This window comes from Rattus rattus, chromosome 13 (assembly GCF_011064425.1).
Source record: "Rattus rattus isolate New Zealand chromosome 13, Rrattus_CSIRO_v1, whole genome shotgun sequence".
NCBI lineage: Eukaryota > Metazoa > Chordata > Mammalia > Rodentia > Muridae > Rattus > Rattus rattus.
Window position 1 is genome coordinate 18,602,841 of NC_046166.1, and position 14,394 is coordinate 18,617,234.

The 14,394-nt window shown below is 39.7% G+C and overlaps 1 non-coding gene across 1 annotated transcript; it reads left to right on the top strand.

The window, feature by feature from the left end:
- The first annotated feature begins 11,109 nt into the window (after positions 1-11,109).
- On the top strand, positions 11,110-11,275 carry LOC116915126. Its single transcript, XR_004389806.1, has one exon. It is a non-coding gene; the product is annotated as a U1 spliceosomal RNA (small nuclear RNA).
- Positions 11,276-14,394: the final 3,119 nt, after the last annotated feature.

Below are 14,394 nucleotides of genomic sequence, written 5' to 3' on the forward strand. Positions count from 1 at the left end.
GCTTTTATGTGAGCCTTCTCTCTAATGCTCTATGCTAATTTTCAAAAATTTTTTGTTTTCTTTATTGGATTATTCTTTTATTTACATTTCACATGTTATCTCTTTTCCAAGTTTCCTATCTATAAACCCCCTATCCCATCTCCCCTCTCCATTATTCTATGAGGATGTTCCCAAACTCAACCACCAACCCCTTCCTGACTTCCCGCACTGACATTCCCCTACAATGGGGGGTGTCCCCCACTAAGGGTTTCTCCTCCCATTGGTGCCCAACGAGGCCATCCTCTGCTACATAGGTACCTGGAGCCATGGGTCTGTCCATGTATACTCTTTGGGTAATGGTTTAGTCCCTGAGAGCTCTGTTGGGTTGGTATTGTTGTCCTTAAGAGATTGCAAACCCCTTCAGCTCCTTCAATCCTTTCTCTAAGTCCTCCAATGGGGACCATATTCTCAGTTCAATGGTTGGGTGTGAACATCCACCTCTGTATTTGCAATGTTCTAGCAGAGCCTCTCAGGAGACAGCTATATCAGGCTCCTGTCAGCATAGACTTCTAAGCAACAACAATATTGTCCGGGTTGGTGGCTGTATGCATATGGGCTAGATCCCCAGTTCGGGCAGTCTATCTCCTCCTCAGAATATATTTGTTCCCTCTTCTAATAAGGACTGAAGCATCTGCGTGTTGGTTGTCCTACTTCTTGAGCTTCATGTGGTCTGTAGATTGTATCTTGGATAATCCAAGCTTTTAGGATAATATTCACATATCAGTGCGTGCATGATTTTTTTGGTTTTGTTTTATTGTTTTGTTTTGTTTTTGTTTTTGTTTGGTTTACCTCACTCAGGATGATGTTTTTTAGTTTTATCCATTTGCTTATGAATTTCTGTACCCATTCTTCTGTTGAAGGACATCTGGGTTCTTTCCAATTTCTTGCTATTATAAAAAATGCTGCTAAGAACGTAGTGGAGCACGTGTCCTTGTTATACGTTGGAGCATCTTTTGGGTATATGCCCCAGAGTGGAATAGCTGGATCCTCAGGGAGTACTATGTCCAACTTTCTGAGGGACCTCCAGACTGGTTTCCAGAGTACTTGTAGCAGCTTGCAATCCCACCAAAAATGGAAGAGTGTTCCTCTTTCTCTACATCCTCACAGCATCTGCTGTGATATGAGTTTTTGATCTTAGCCATTCTGACTGGTGTGAGGTGGAATATCAGGGTTGTTTGAATTTGCATTTCTCTGATGACTAAAGATGTTGAATATTTCTTTAGGGGCTTCTCAGACATTCGATAGTTCTCAGCTGAGGATTTTTTGTTTAGCTCTTTACCCCATTTTTTAAAAGATGTATTTATTTATTTAATGTATATGAGTATACTCAGACACACCAGAAGAAGGCATGAGATATCATAAAGATGCTTGTAAACCACCATGTGGTGGCCAGGAATTGAACTCAGGAACTCTGGAAGAGCAGTCAGGGCTCTTAACAGCAGAGGCATCTCTCAAGCCCAGTACCCCATTTTTGTTATGATGCTATTTAATATTCTGGGGTCTAACTTCTTGAGTTTATTGTATATATTGAATACTAACCCTCTATCAGATGTATGATGGCAAAGATATTTCCCAATCTGTATGTTGCCGTTTTGTCCTAATGACAGTGTCCTTCGCCCTACAGAAGCTTTGCAGTTTTATGAGGTCCCATTTGTTGATTCTTGATATTAGAATATAAGCCATTGGTGCTTTGTTCAGGAAATTTTCCCAAGCGCCCAGGGGATCGAGAATCTTTCCCACCTTTTCTTCTATTAGTTTGAGTGTATCTGGTTTGATGTGGACGTCTTTGATCCACTTAAACTTAAGCTTTGTACAGTGCAACAAGAATGGATCAATTTGCATTCTTCTACATGCTTTCCTCCTGTTGAACCAAAACCATTTGTTGAAAATGCTATCTTTTTTCCACTAGATCATTTTAGCTCCTTTGTCAAAGATCAAGTGACCATAGGTATGTGGGTTCATTTCTGGGTCTTCAATTCTATTCCACTGATCTACCTACCTGTCTCTGTACCAATACAACAGTTTTTATCACTATTGCTCTGTCATACTGCTTTAGGCCAGGGATGGTGATTCCCCCAGAAGTTCTTTTATTGTTGAGGTAAGTTTTAGCTATCCTGGGTATTTTTGTTATTCCAAATGAATTTGCAAATTGCTCTTTCTAACTCTTTGAAAAACTGAGTTGAAATTTAGATTGGGATTACCTTGAATCTGTAGATTGCTTTTTGGCAAGATGGCCATTTTTACTGTATTAATCCTGGCAATCCATGAGATTGGAAAATCTTGCCATCTTCTGAGATCTTCTTCATTTTCTTTCTTTAGAGACTTGAAGTTCCTGTCATACAGATCTTTCACTTGCTCAGTTAGAATCACACAGAGGTATTTTATATTATGTGTGGCTATTGTAAAGGATGTCTTTTCCCTAATTTATTTCTCAGCCTGTTTATCCTTTGAGTAGAGGAGTGTTGGGCCCTACCTTGGGGTGTTTCCCTTCCCCCTCGCTGAGCCTTTAGCCTGCTATAGCAAGAAGTTGTTTACACCCTTGGCAGCTGCTCTTGGCCCTGATTTGGACCCAGGACTTTCAATGGCACCCTTTTCCCTCGCCGAACCTTTCAGATTGTTGTTATTAAGAAATTGTTTTGGGATCTTTGCTGGGGGGGAGGGGTAACAGGCCAGGGCAGGGCTGGAGGGAGGGGGTATGACTGAAGTACTTGTGCTTTAGCTAGGGGTGTCTTCTCCCCTCCACTTGGACACCCAGGGTAAGGTACTGGGGGCCAAGTCAGACCCAACACCCCACCCTCACAACCAGATGTTACGAGGGATCCCAGCAGATCAGAGGGTGCTGCTGGCCTGGAGACAGGTCTCCAGATCTGACTCAGAAGGCTCCGTCCCAACTTCTCCAATCCTGCAACCTCCTGCCTCTGAAAAGGCAGCTAGAATGCAGAGTTGGGGAGAGGGAGGGAGGTCAGGGCTAGAACAGAACCAGTGAGATGGTGAAAGGACGGGAAAGGAGGGGAGTAACAGAAACCCTGTGCTCACATATCAAACTCAGACACCCGACAGATTGCCCCTGGAGAGCCAGAGTGGAAAGGAGTGCGGCCAGAGACAGCTCCACAAACCAGCAACAATGGATGTGGACCCTGCCCTGCCTCATCCATCCCCCAGGAGTGGGCTCAGCCAACTGGGACCTGTGAACACCCTAAAACTGTAGTCCTGGGGGAGAGGAAGCTGGTTGGATCCACAGGAGTCCTGGGGCACTGGGACTGGGCCCCTGTGGAAACTTGCACCTACATCCCACACACACACATTCAGTTTTCCCTGCATCCTGCCTTCCACAGCCCAGGGACCCAGGGAACCTCAGACACATTCCCATTGATTTGAAAAATAAAAGGAAATCTTTTTCATTCGCTAAAAAAAAAAAAAAATGTTTCAAAAAGTTATGTACAGGGGGTGGGGGCTGGGATCCCTGCCCAGGGTCGGATGGGAGGAGGGCAGCCGTCTCCCAGCCTGCTCCCTGGTTCCAACCCTGGTCTTGCTGCCTCTTGATTTTCATGTTTTGAAAAGCAAACATTCTACGCAGGCACGCACGCACACACGCATGCACACCCACAAATTCTGCCAGACTGGAAACCGGTCCTGAGACCCTCACCTGCCCACAGGAGCACTGCTCTCTTGGAATGACCTCTTGGGCTGAGGGGACGCACAGAGGCAGAGCAGGGTGGGACAAGAGGGTATAATGGAGGCTGTCACAGAGGGTCAGTTCTAGAGCTTCCCTAAGCCTTTTGGACTTGTTTCCTCAGTTTGTAAAGTGGACAGTCCCTCTTGGCCTCACCTACCCCAGTCCCAAGGTGCAGGGACAGACGAGAGGGACAGGAAGGCGCTTTTGGAGACATGGAAGCACTGGGGGATGGTGGGAGGGGTCCAGAGAACCCCTGGGCCTGTGGAGTCCCAAGCAGCCACAGTGAGGGGCAAACTCTTCTGAGTACTGCCCGTCCCCTAGCCAGGCCTGGTGCTGGGAAATGCCTAAGAGGAAGGGGAACCAGGCTCCCCATGAGTGTTGAGGAAGGTCACAGATCCCACCTGATGCCTGTCCTCTCTTGACCCCGCCCAGCTTACTTTGAGGATAAGGCGTGGGATGACAGGGAGGCAGAGGGGCTGGGAGCATGCAGCACCCCCTGCAGGTTCTGGGGAGGGACAGACAGTAGCTCCTGACTAAGGTGGGGGTATGTATGTGACAGGAGGGGAGTGTGACATCCATGGGAGGGTCCTAGACAGGTACTGGAGGACTTCTGCTGAGCGGGGTGTCTGTGTGGAAGCTGCCGAGCCTGTCCATGGTAAGGCTGCTCAGGCTGAGTAAGGGGGCAGCTCCATGGAACTGAGAATCTGGGCAGCAGAGCCCATTGGTTCCAAGCACCTCAGGAGGTAGCCCTGACTCACTCACAAGCTTAGGGTGAGAGAAGTGTATAGCCAGGGTGCAGGGGAGAAAAGTACTCACTAGGAGAGCCAAAGACAGGGTTGTGCCTTACCTCAGGAGCCATTCCTGTGCCCCATCTCTGGCAGTCAGCAGCTTGCCCTGCCCTCCTAAGAGCTGCATGGCCCCTACCCCAAGCACCCAGGAGAGTGAAAAAGAGACCTGCTTATCAGGAAAGACAAGTAGGGGCAAACCCAGTGGTTACCCTCCCTCCCACCCATCCATGTCTCTCATGGGGACAGGCCATCACCCACTGGCCCATGTGAAATGCCAATGCTCTCCCCACCCAGAGCCAAGCCCCCACCCTTCCCAGGCCCACAAGTGAGATTGCATATTAACTACTGTACAGAGAGGAGCTGTGCTGGGAAATGTGAACCCTGAGAGTCAGGAATGCTGATAAGAATAAATAAGATGCCTTTGTAACAAAAAAAGAAAAAAAGAAAGAAAGGAAGGAAGGAAGAAAGAAAGAAAGAAAGAAAGAAAGAAAGAAAGAAAGAAAGAAAGAAAGAAAGAAAGAAAGAAAGAAAGAAAGAAAGACAAAAAAAAAGAAATTGTTTATGCCCCTGATTTGGGCCCGGGACTTTCCATGAGACACAGATTTTTCCTATTCTCTTGTTTTCCTGGTTGGGGATTTTCACCTGCTTTGTTGTTTTTTCCATGGCTTTGGCCTCTGGTATCTGATCAGGAATTGCTTCAGGTTTCTATCTGTGTAGTTTGATGTTGGCTAATGGTTTGCTGTATATTGCCTTTATTATGTTTTTAAATGGGCCTTGAATTCCTAATCCTTCCGAAACTTTTAACATATTGTGGTGTTGAATTTTGTCAAATGCTTTCTCAGCATCTAATGAAATGATAATGTGGATTTTTTCTTTGTGTTTGTTTATATAGAGAATTATATTAATGGATTTCCATATATTGAACCATCCCTGCATCCCTGGGATGAAGCCTACTTGATCATGATGGATGATAAATTCAATGAGTTCTTGGAATTGGTTTGTGAGAATTTTTATTGAGTATTTTTGTGTCAGTATTCATAAGGGAAATTGGTCTGATGTACTCTTTTGTTTTTGGTTCTTTGTGTGGTTTAGGTATAAGCTAATAGTTTGACAGTATTTTTAAAAGGTCTTCTATGAAAGTCTGATAGATTTCTCTACTGAACCCATCTGGTCCTGGGCTTTTTTTTTTTTTTTTTTTTTTTTGATGTGAGACTTTAATAATTTTTCAGGAGTTATAGGATTGTTTAGATATTTTACCTGATCATGATTTTAATTTTGGTATCTGAGACCTGTCTAGAAAATTTTCTATTTCCTCCAGATTTTACAGTTTTGTTGAATATAGGCTTCTGTAGTAGATCTAATGATAATTTAATTTCCTCAGATATTAAGGACCGATGATTGTTCCTTGCTATTATTTCTGTATTTAGAGTTGGACTTATGCTTTTGGAGTTCTCTTCATTTAGGTTTGTTATAAGATTGGTTTATTGCTTTACTTGGGTGTAGTTTGCCCTCTTTTTTTGAAGTTTTCCTTCTATTATTCTCTTTAGGGCTGAGTTGATGGAAAGATATTGTGTTAATTGGCTTTTTCAAGGAATATCTTGGTTTCTCCATCTATGGTAATTGAGAGTTTTGCTGGATATAATAGTCTGGGCTGGCACTGTATTTTCTTAGGGTCTGTATGACATCTATCCAGGATCTTTTGACTTTTAGAGACTGTTGAGAATTCTGGTGTAATTCTGACAGGTCTCCCTTTATAAGCTACTTGATTGCTTTTAATATTCTTTAAATTTCTTTGTTTTGTGCATTTGGTATTTTTATTATTATCTGACAGAAGGAATTTCTTTTCTTGTCTAATCTATTTGGGGTTCTGTACTCTTCTTGTATGTTATGAACATCTCTTTCCACAGAGAGAGTATCCAAATTAACAAAATCAGAAATGAAAAGGAAGAAATTAAAAAAATTATCAAATCCTACTGTAAAAGCCTATACTCAACAAAACTGGAAAATCTAGAGGAAATGGACAATTTTCTAGACAGATCCTAGGTACCAAAATTATACCATGATCAGATAAACCATCTAAACAGTCTCATAACATCTAAAGAAATAGAAGCAGCTATTAAAAGTCTCACAACCAAAAAAGCAAATGGATGGAACTAGAAAATGTCATCCTGAGTGAGGTGACCCAATCACAAACAAACACACATGGTATGCACTCACTGATAAGTGAATATTAGCCCAAAAGCTCAAATTACCCAAGATATAAACCACAGACCACATGAAGCTCAAGAAGAAGGTGACCAATTTATAGATTCTCCAGTCCTTCTTAAAAGGGGGAACAAAAATATTCATAGGAAGTGATATGGAAACAAAGTTTGGAGCAGAGACTGAACGAATGGCCATTCAGAGCCTGCCCCACCTGGGGATCCAGTCCATATATATACAGTCACAAAACCTAGAAAATATTGATGAAGCCAAGAGATGCATGCTGATAGGAGCCTGATGTAGCTTGTACTTCCATAAGCTAAACACTACATATAGTAGGAAAAAACATTGCAAATTGATAAAATTTTCTCCAGAATATTTAAGAAATTCTGTTTAATAGTAGAAAGACAAACATAATTTAACTGGGAAAAAAGACAAGTTATCCCACAAAAATCCCTATACAAAAAGGCAATAGGCACATAAAAATGTATTCAATATCATTAGGTATCAGAGTAACTGCATTATATCAAAGATAAGAAACAACATTACACCCACTAGTATGGCTATATATCCAGAAAGAAGATATGCTTGAATGACAATGTTCAGTAAGAGAATATATCATACATTTGCTGTAGAAATGTAAAATGGGGTGACTGCTTCAGAAAACAGTGGGAACAATTATGGAGACCCAATGCATACAGCTACCCACTATTTATAGTTATAATAATAAGTAACAGGATTAAAATAATAATGAACACACAAAAAATATGATTCTCTAAACTACCTGCTTATATGATCTTGCCACAGGAATCTATATTGTGCTTCCATTATGTAAAATTTTTACAACAACATAAAACCCTCTCCAGCAAGATATTTTGACAATTTATTTTTATGTAGGTGAGCATTTTGCCTTTGCATATGTATGCGAACTACATGTGTGCTGTCTGATGAGACCAGAGGTGGATATTAGATCCCCAACAACTAGAGTTTCCAACAGTTGTAAGGGATAGTATGGGTTTTGGGAACAGATCGTGGGTCGTTTGGGAAAGCCAGTAGCATGCTTAACCCTAACCCATCTCTCCAGCCCTCAACAAAGTATTTTAAAATCGAAAATTCCCTAAAATACCAAAGGATCATAGTCAATAACTATTTTTGTGATAATATATTATTTGAAAATAAAAAAAGTATTTCAACTCCATTTCATTATTTTTGTCTTGTCAAAATACATTTTAACTGAAATTTTGTAATCATGGTTAGATTTAGATAGCATAAGGCAAAAATGTTACTAAATTTTCATAACTTCTTCTGAATCATCAGCCACATTAAAGAATGATCAGTGATTGAAAAAATTGTACAATTCGCAGATAATTACATATTCTCTGACTACTGACTACTGTGATTGTAGATTTGTAGAAAGCAATATATTACCGATTTCAAATCTTACAGAAATATTTGTCACCATTAGAAAGCAATCATTTTCTCAGTTCCTAAAATTTATACAACATGGCTTAGGCAAGATTTAACAGAAGACATTATTTTATCTTCAGTGTCTTCATAAATAATATTAAATTTGGTGAAATTTAATACAGCATAACCATATAAAATTGGAATTTTGTACTTTCTGCCCAAGTTCAATATTTTGGAATTTAGAAGTGTTATTACCAAATGCTAACAAAGAAACAAACAAACAAAAACGGTAATACTAAGGTGTGTGGTATCTAATAATAATAACATTGTATGTTTTATGATTGGAATAATATGCTTATCACACTAAAGGCCCTTTGTAACTTAATCCTAAAAATATGCAAATTTGTTCCAAAGCAACTGGTGATCGATTCCAGATGGCATATGTGAAGTGCTCTGAAATGCTGGATGTTTTCATGCTAGAAACTTATTTGCATGAATTAGTTAAAAGGTCAGTAAGTTGAAGTCATTAGTATGGGCCTTGGTGAAGTGTATCAATAGTGATTAAATTTTTAATTGGTGTGTGTGTGTGTGTGTGTGTGTGTGTGTGTGTGTGTTACGCATGTGTGTTGTAGGGTATATATGTTTAAATCTTGGCAGGTACAAACACACACACACACACACACACACACACACACACACACACACACACACACGGAGGCCAGAAGTGAACATTGAGTGTCTTCCTCAATTGCCCTTCATTGAGTGTCTTCCTCAATTGCCCTTCATCTTAGTTTTGGAGACAGGATCTCTCACTGAACCTGAAACTCACTGCTTGGCAAACTTGTAAGCTTTAGGGATCCTCCTTTCTTTGGTACTACAGTGCTGGGGCTACAGGTAAGCACAATCATAATTTTCACATGGGTATGGATCCATACTCATGCTTACACAATAAGCACTCTACAATCTCAAATCTCTCACCAATTCCATGTTTTTAAATGTGTCTTTTATAATAATGTCTTGATACATTTTTTATTAATGTAAAAAGTACTTTGAAATAATTCAAACATATATTTGACCAAGAATTTGGAGTGAATTAAAAACTTTCATCCAAATAATAAATATAAAAATAATTTCATTCAAATAAATAAATAATAAATATCTAAAAGTTTCATCTAAAAAAATTAAAAATTTTGTCACCCAGGAAAGGGTACCAAAGTGAAACTTACAAATTTGTAGAATGAATGGTGCAGGAATAAATTATTCCTTCATTTATAAATTTACTTGTTTTGTGATATACATTTTTTCTTTTATTGGATACGTTTTAAATTTACATTTCAAATGTTATCCCCTTTCCCAGTTTCCTCTCCAGAAAGGATAGGGAATGGAAGTTTTGGAGGGCAGGGAATCTGTGTTTGATATATATTGAAAACAAAACAAATAAACAAAGTGGTTGCACTTCGGTATGACTGAAACCTATGGGATCCTCCATTCCACCAATCCTAGAACTAGAACCAGATGACAAGTGCATTTGAATGCCATCTCCATCCTCTTTGTTTTCTCAGAGTTTACTTTGATATTTTCTGTGTAGGGTTAAATCTTGGGAGTTGCTGCATGCTAGCAAGAACACTACCATGCCGTGCCCAGCCTATAACATCTCTCCATCTACTCTATGAAAGACAGCCTCATCTTTAGGTATCAGCAATTTGGTTTTCATTTTCGTTTCTTCTCAGGTACTTCTGGCCTTTTCTAAGTGATATCATCAACTGGAAATAAATTCATCTTCTTAATTAAAAAATCCAGAACATTTTTTTTCCAAATTGGACATTGGCTAATATAGGAACATAAAACTAAGAAGCAAACATGCTTGCTGCTAAGTAAGAAAAGGAGGAAACTGAAGAAGGACTCAAGGATCTATTTTACCTTTAGCTTTTTGAGAATTCAGGTGGACCATTCTTGTAACACTGACTCTCACAATCATGTGTGAGTCACCCACTTTGTCACATGCTTTGTCACCCACTCCATCAGCCATTAAAGAATAGATGAGCTAGTTCCTCATAATTGCCCATGTCATCTTCTTGACTTTTGAATAACTGAATTGTTTGTGTAGAACTACAGAGTTTTGTAAGGTTGCAAGGCAAAATAGATTTAACCTACATTTTATCTAGTCTCTCCTAACTATACTAGCTTATTGTATTGTAGACCATAAGTATAATCAGGATATGGGTATTAGCACAACTCTTGATCTTGTGTGTCAAATATATATATACATATATATATATATATATATATATATATATATATATACAAGCATTTAGTTCTAAGACAGTTCATTACCTATGCTACTTCATATATCTAACAAATAACACAGTCAAGTGGCATCGCCATGGAGTAAATTTCTGATTTCTTTTTCATGCTGTTGTCTCTTTCTTGCCCATGCCCATCTCATTCAGATACTCTGGCAACAACTCATCTGTTATCTCTAATAATACTGTTGTCATTTCAAAGCCTTCTTTAAATGTAATAATGAAGACATGATCCTGTTGGCAGCTAACTCTTCTAAGGAATGGTAAGTGAAGCACAATTGTAGAGCATGTACTCTAGGCATGTGTGAGGCCCTGGGTAAGAGCTCCAGCACTGAAAAGCAGGGATAGAAGGGAGAAGTGGATGAACAGAGAAAATGGTTAAAAGGAAAGCTGGGGTGAAAACAGAATGAGAGGGGTGAGGACAGGAATAATATAAAGGAAGGACGCAAAGAAGTTGAGGCTTATTGGAAGTACTGCTCCCGTGCACAGCGTGCATCAGAGCAGTCATTACCAGTTGAGGATATCTGGGTTGATGCTGGCTTTGTCTTTCACAGAGAAAGCTGCTGGGCACGTTCATGATCAGATGCTATGGGGTTTCACACTTCTAATTCTCTGTGATAAGTGGCTAAGAATGTGGAAGCTGGGTATAATGTTTTTAGTTGGATAAGAAACCTCCTAAGCGTAGCCTAATCCAAAAGCCATGCAGGGGAGATAGGTGCCATGATCCTGAAGGTGGTTTTCTCACGGGAGGCTTAGTCCCTGCACTCTGAATGTAGCTGAGCCCTGCAATTCCCCAAATTCGGGGATACTTGATTGTGTAGTTTGTGGTAGTTGGGGACTGCATTTACAATCTACCCTAAGAAAAAGAGCAAAATAAAAACAAAAGGCACTGAATGTCAGAGAAGATGTAAAGACGTTGAACACACTGGCATTGCTGGCGGTATTAGAAAATCAAGTAGCCTCTTGAGGAAACGGTTTAGTAGAATTCTCTTAACTTTAAAAAAAAAGAACAAACTGTAAGCTATGTTTCCTATAGAGGCCAATCGGAGTCCTTCTTTCATTCTGGACTCACAGTCATGGCAAGTATTTTCCTCCCCAAGTGAGTGAGTTGACCGCAGCGCCAACCTCTAACACGTGTTCCCAACAATGCTGCCTTAATAGCAAGTTAATTGCTGGCAGTGTGGGTATACATCGCAAAGCAGTTTCCCACAGATGTCTTGGAGGAATCTTTATAAAGGACTGTAGCCATTGTAAACACACAACAGAAGGAAAATGCTAAACCTTGTAAAACATGAGCTATTCATTACAAAACGCTTTTGTGGCATAATGTTAGTGTGTATTTAGAAAAAAAAAATATTAAGCGACGAAAGGAAAATGGTTTGCTTCTGATGAGACAGAGGGTATTAATGGAGACTGAGGAGCCTGGAAAGCAGCTGCTTAAGGAAGAGTGTTGCAAAGTGCTCCAGACTAATTTTGTCTGCACCCTTAACATGAAAAACTGCAGCAAAAAAAAAAAAATGGTGTCTGCTCGACACAGCTACGTAATAAATACACTGCAAAACAAATCAAATAATCCAAATCTTAACCTGTATAAAAACATGAAGTTGTCTTAGAAACCCATCATTCCAATTATTACTACTGATATGATTTTATTTCAGTCTATTTCAGAGAATAATGGAGCAATAAATTTAGTGAATTGTCATATTGACAGATGTGGTGTTAAACGCCAAATAAGCCCATGTGCAAAAGCCTGTATTCCAAGAGAGACACAGATGAACACTATCTAAGTTATATCAGAAGAATATTTTGAAAGCCCCAAATTTGAGTTGAAAAAAAAATGGAGCATGAAATCACCTTTTCTTTTTGTTATTGAAAAGAAAATATCCTTCCGTACAAATTAAAACTGAGTGTAAGTCAGAGTCTAGCACCACAACTGAGTTAGGAATATAAATTTATGAGTCTGTTATTTTGCAAATATAAATATAGCATGGGGCTGTTAACAGTCCTTTAAAGCAATATATTAAACTTTATTCTGAATAACTATGTAATATTTTAATAACACCCAGGGTACATGTTCAGTGAACTTAAAATGTTTTATGATTAGGAGACCCATTAGATGGCTCATGGCATAAAGGCATTTGCCCCCAAGACTGAGAATCTGAGTTTCATCATCAGTGTCACAGGTAAGTTATGCTCCATGAATACACACTCTCTCTCTCTCTCTCTCTCTCTCTCTCTCTCTCTCTCTCTGTGTGTGTGTGTGTGTGTGTGTGTGTGTGTGTGTGTTTCTCTCTCTTGCATGCATACATGCATGAACATGCATATTTGGGTTCTTAATTACTGATTGGGAAACTTCTGGAATAAGTGAGATATTAGCTCAATTTTTTCATAATTAAACTTTGGAGACAAACTAATTTTTCCTAGACATTTACATAACATTTGGCAGAATCTATCCCCACTAGTTCATTCATATTCAAATCATCACTGGATATTGTCATTATTTACTAATTTTAGAAGAAAAATTGTTCCTTCTCATTACATTTATTGCTGGTGTTGTTCCCCCATTTTGAGGCAGAGTTTTATGCAGCTAAAGATAGGTTCAGAATTGACAGGTAGCTGAGGTAGTATTGAACTCATGGTGATCCTACTGCTTCCATGTCACAAGTGCTCAGATAATACACATAGAAACAACTCCAAGGTTACCACTGAATTGTAAGGTAAGCATGTTGTTCTTCCTACCCTGCTTTAAGTTCTGTGTAGACCATGCTACTAGCCCTGTCCAGGTACCCTTGGATGCACAGAAGAAAGACATACACACACACACACACACACACACACACACACACACACACACACACACACACACACACACATTATCATTTTTCAGCCTGCCTTATCGCCTCAACTGCTGGGCATTTCTGATCTCCTGCCCCTAGCGTGCCTTCCCCAACACTCTTAGCTCAGCACCTAAGTCTACTCTCAGGTTTAGTTGCTCAGTTAGAAAGTCTCCTTGTTCAAGCCTCTAAATCTGCCCTCAACTTAATTATGTTTCTAATGTCCCACCTAGAGAACTCTCCTATGGCCACTCTGCCTGAGATCTCACCTTGCTGGTTACCTTTTCTCCCTCCAAAGCATGGGGAAATTTCCCTTTCTCTTCCTCTGTCTAGCCAGGGACACAGAAGTATTGACTCTTTCCTTTTGCCTGGCAATTACTTCCTGGTTTATTTATTGATTGATCACAAACCAATTGGGGAACAGAACCTTAGCATCAGAACCATCCTCTACATCTCAACTTTTCTATCCGATAGAGAAAAAACTCTTCTCCCAGACATAAATTGAAGAAAACCATAACAAGCATGTACATTACAAAGTATGATGTATAACTAGCATACAGTCCATCATATTTGTCAATTACAGTACTCTACCATCATATTCCTAACTAGAAGAATTATGATTCTATCCCTGGATTTTGTTTAGATTTTAATCTGTAAAACCATGTCTTCTACTCTATAACCTCTCTCTCAATGTTAAACAACTTGAATTTGATTATGATACCATAACTAGTTTTTAACCCTGTCAGAAATCTGAGAATGATTTAAACATTACCTGGGTATATAGGAAGCACCAAACACAGCTTCTCAAACTTAAACAATTGTAGAGACAGCTGACTAGCTGGACAGCAACCTAATTTCTGTTAACATTGGAACATTTGTCTTCAGCCTTTTGGCCCAGGATCATCTAACAGATCTTTGCAAAGCAGGATTATGAAGTACTGTTTACCCTGTCCTGGCAGAGATATCAGTTGATTATTTTGCACAGTGTGTCCTTTTCCTGGACATTATATTGTCTGAAGGTGAATGAGGCAATTTCTGCCCTGTAGCTACCGTGGCACAATGAGCAACCTTGCCTGGAGATATAGATGCTCAATTTTTCTTTGAAGGAGAATGGGGAACTGTCTAGAGCAGACATGTCTCATTGT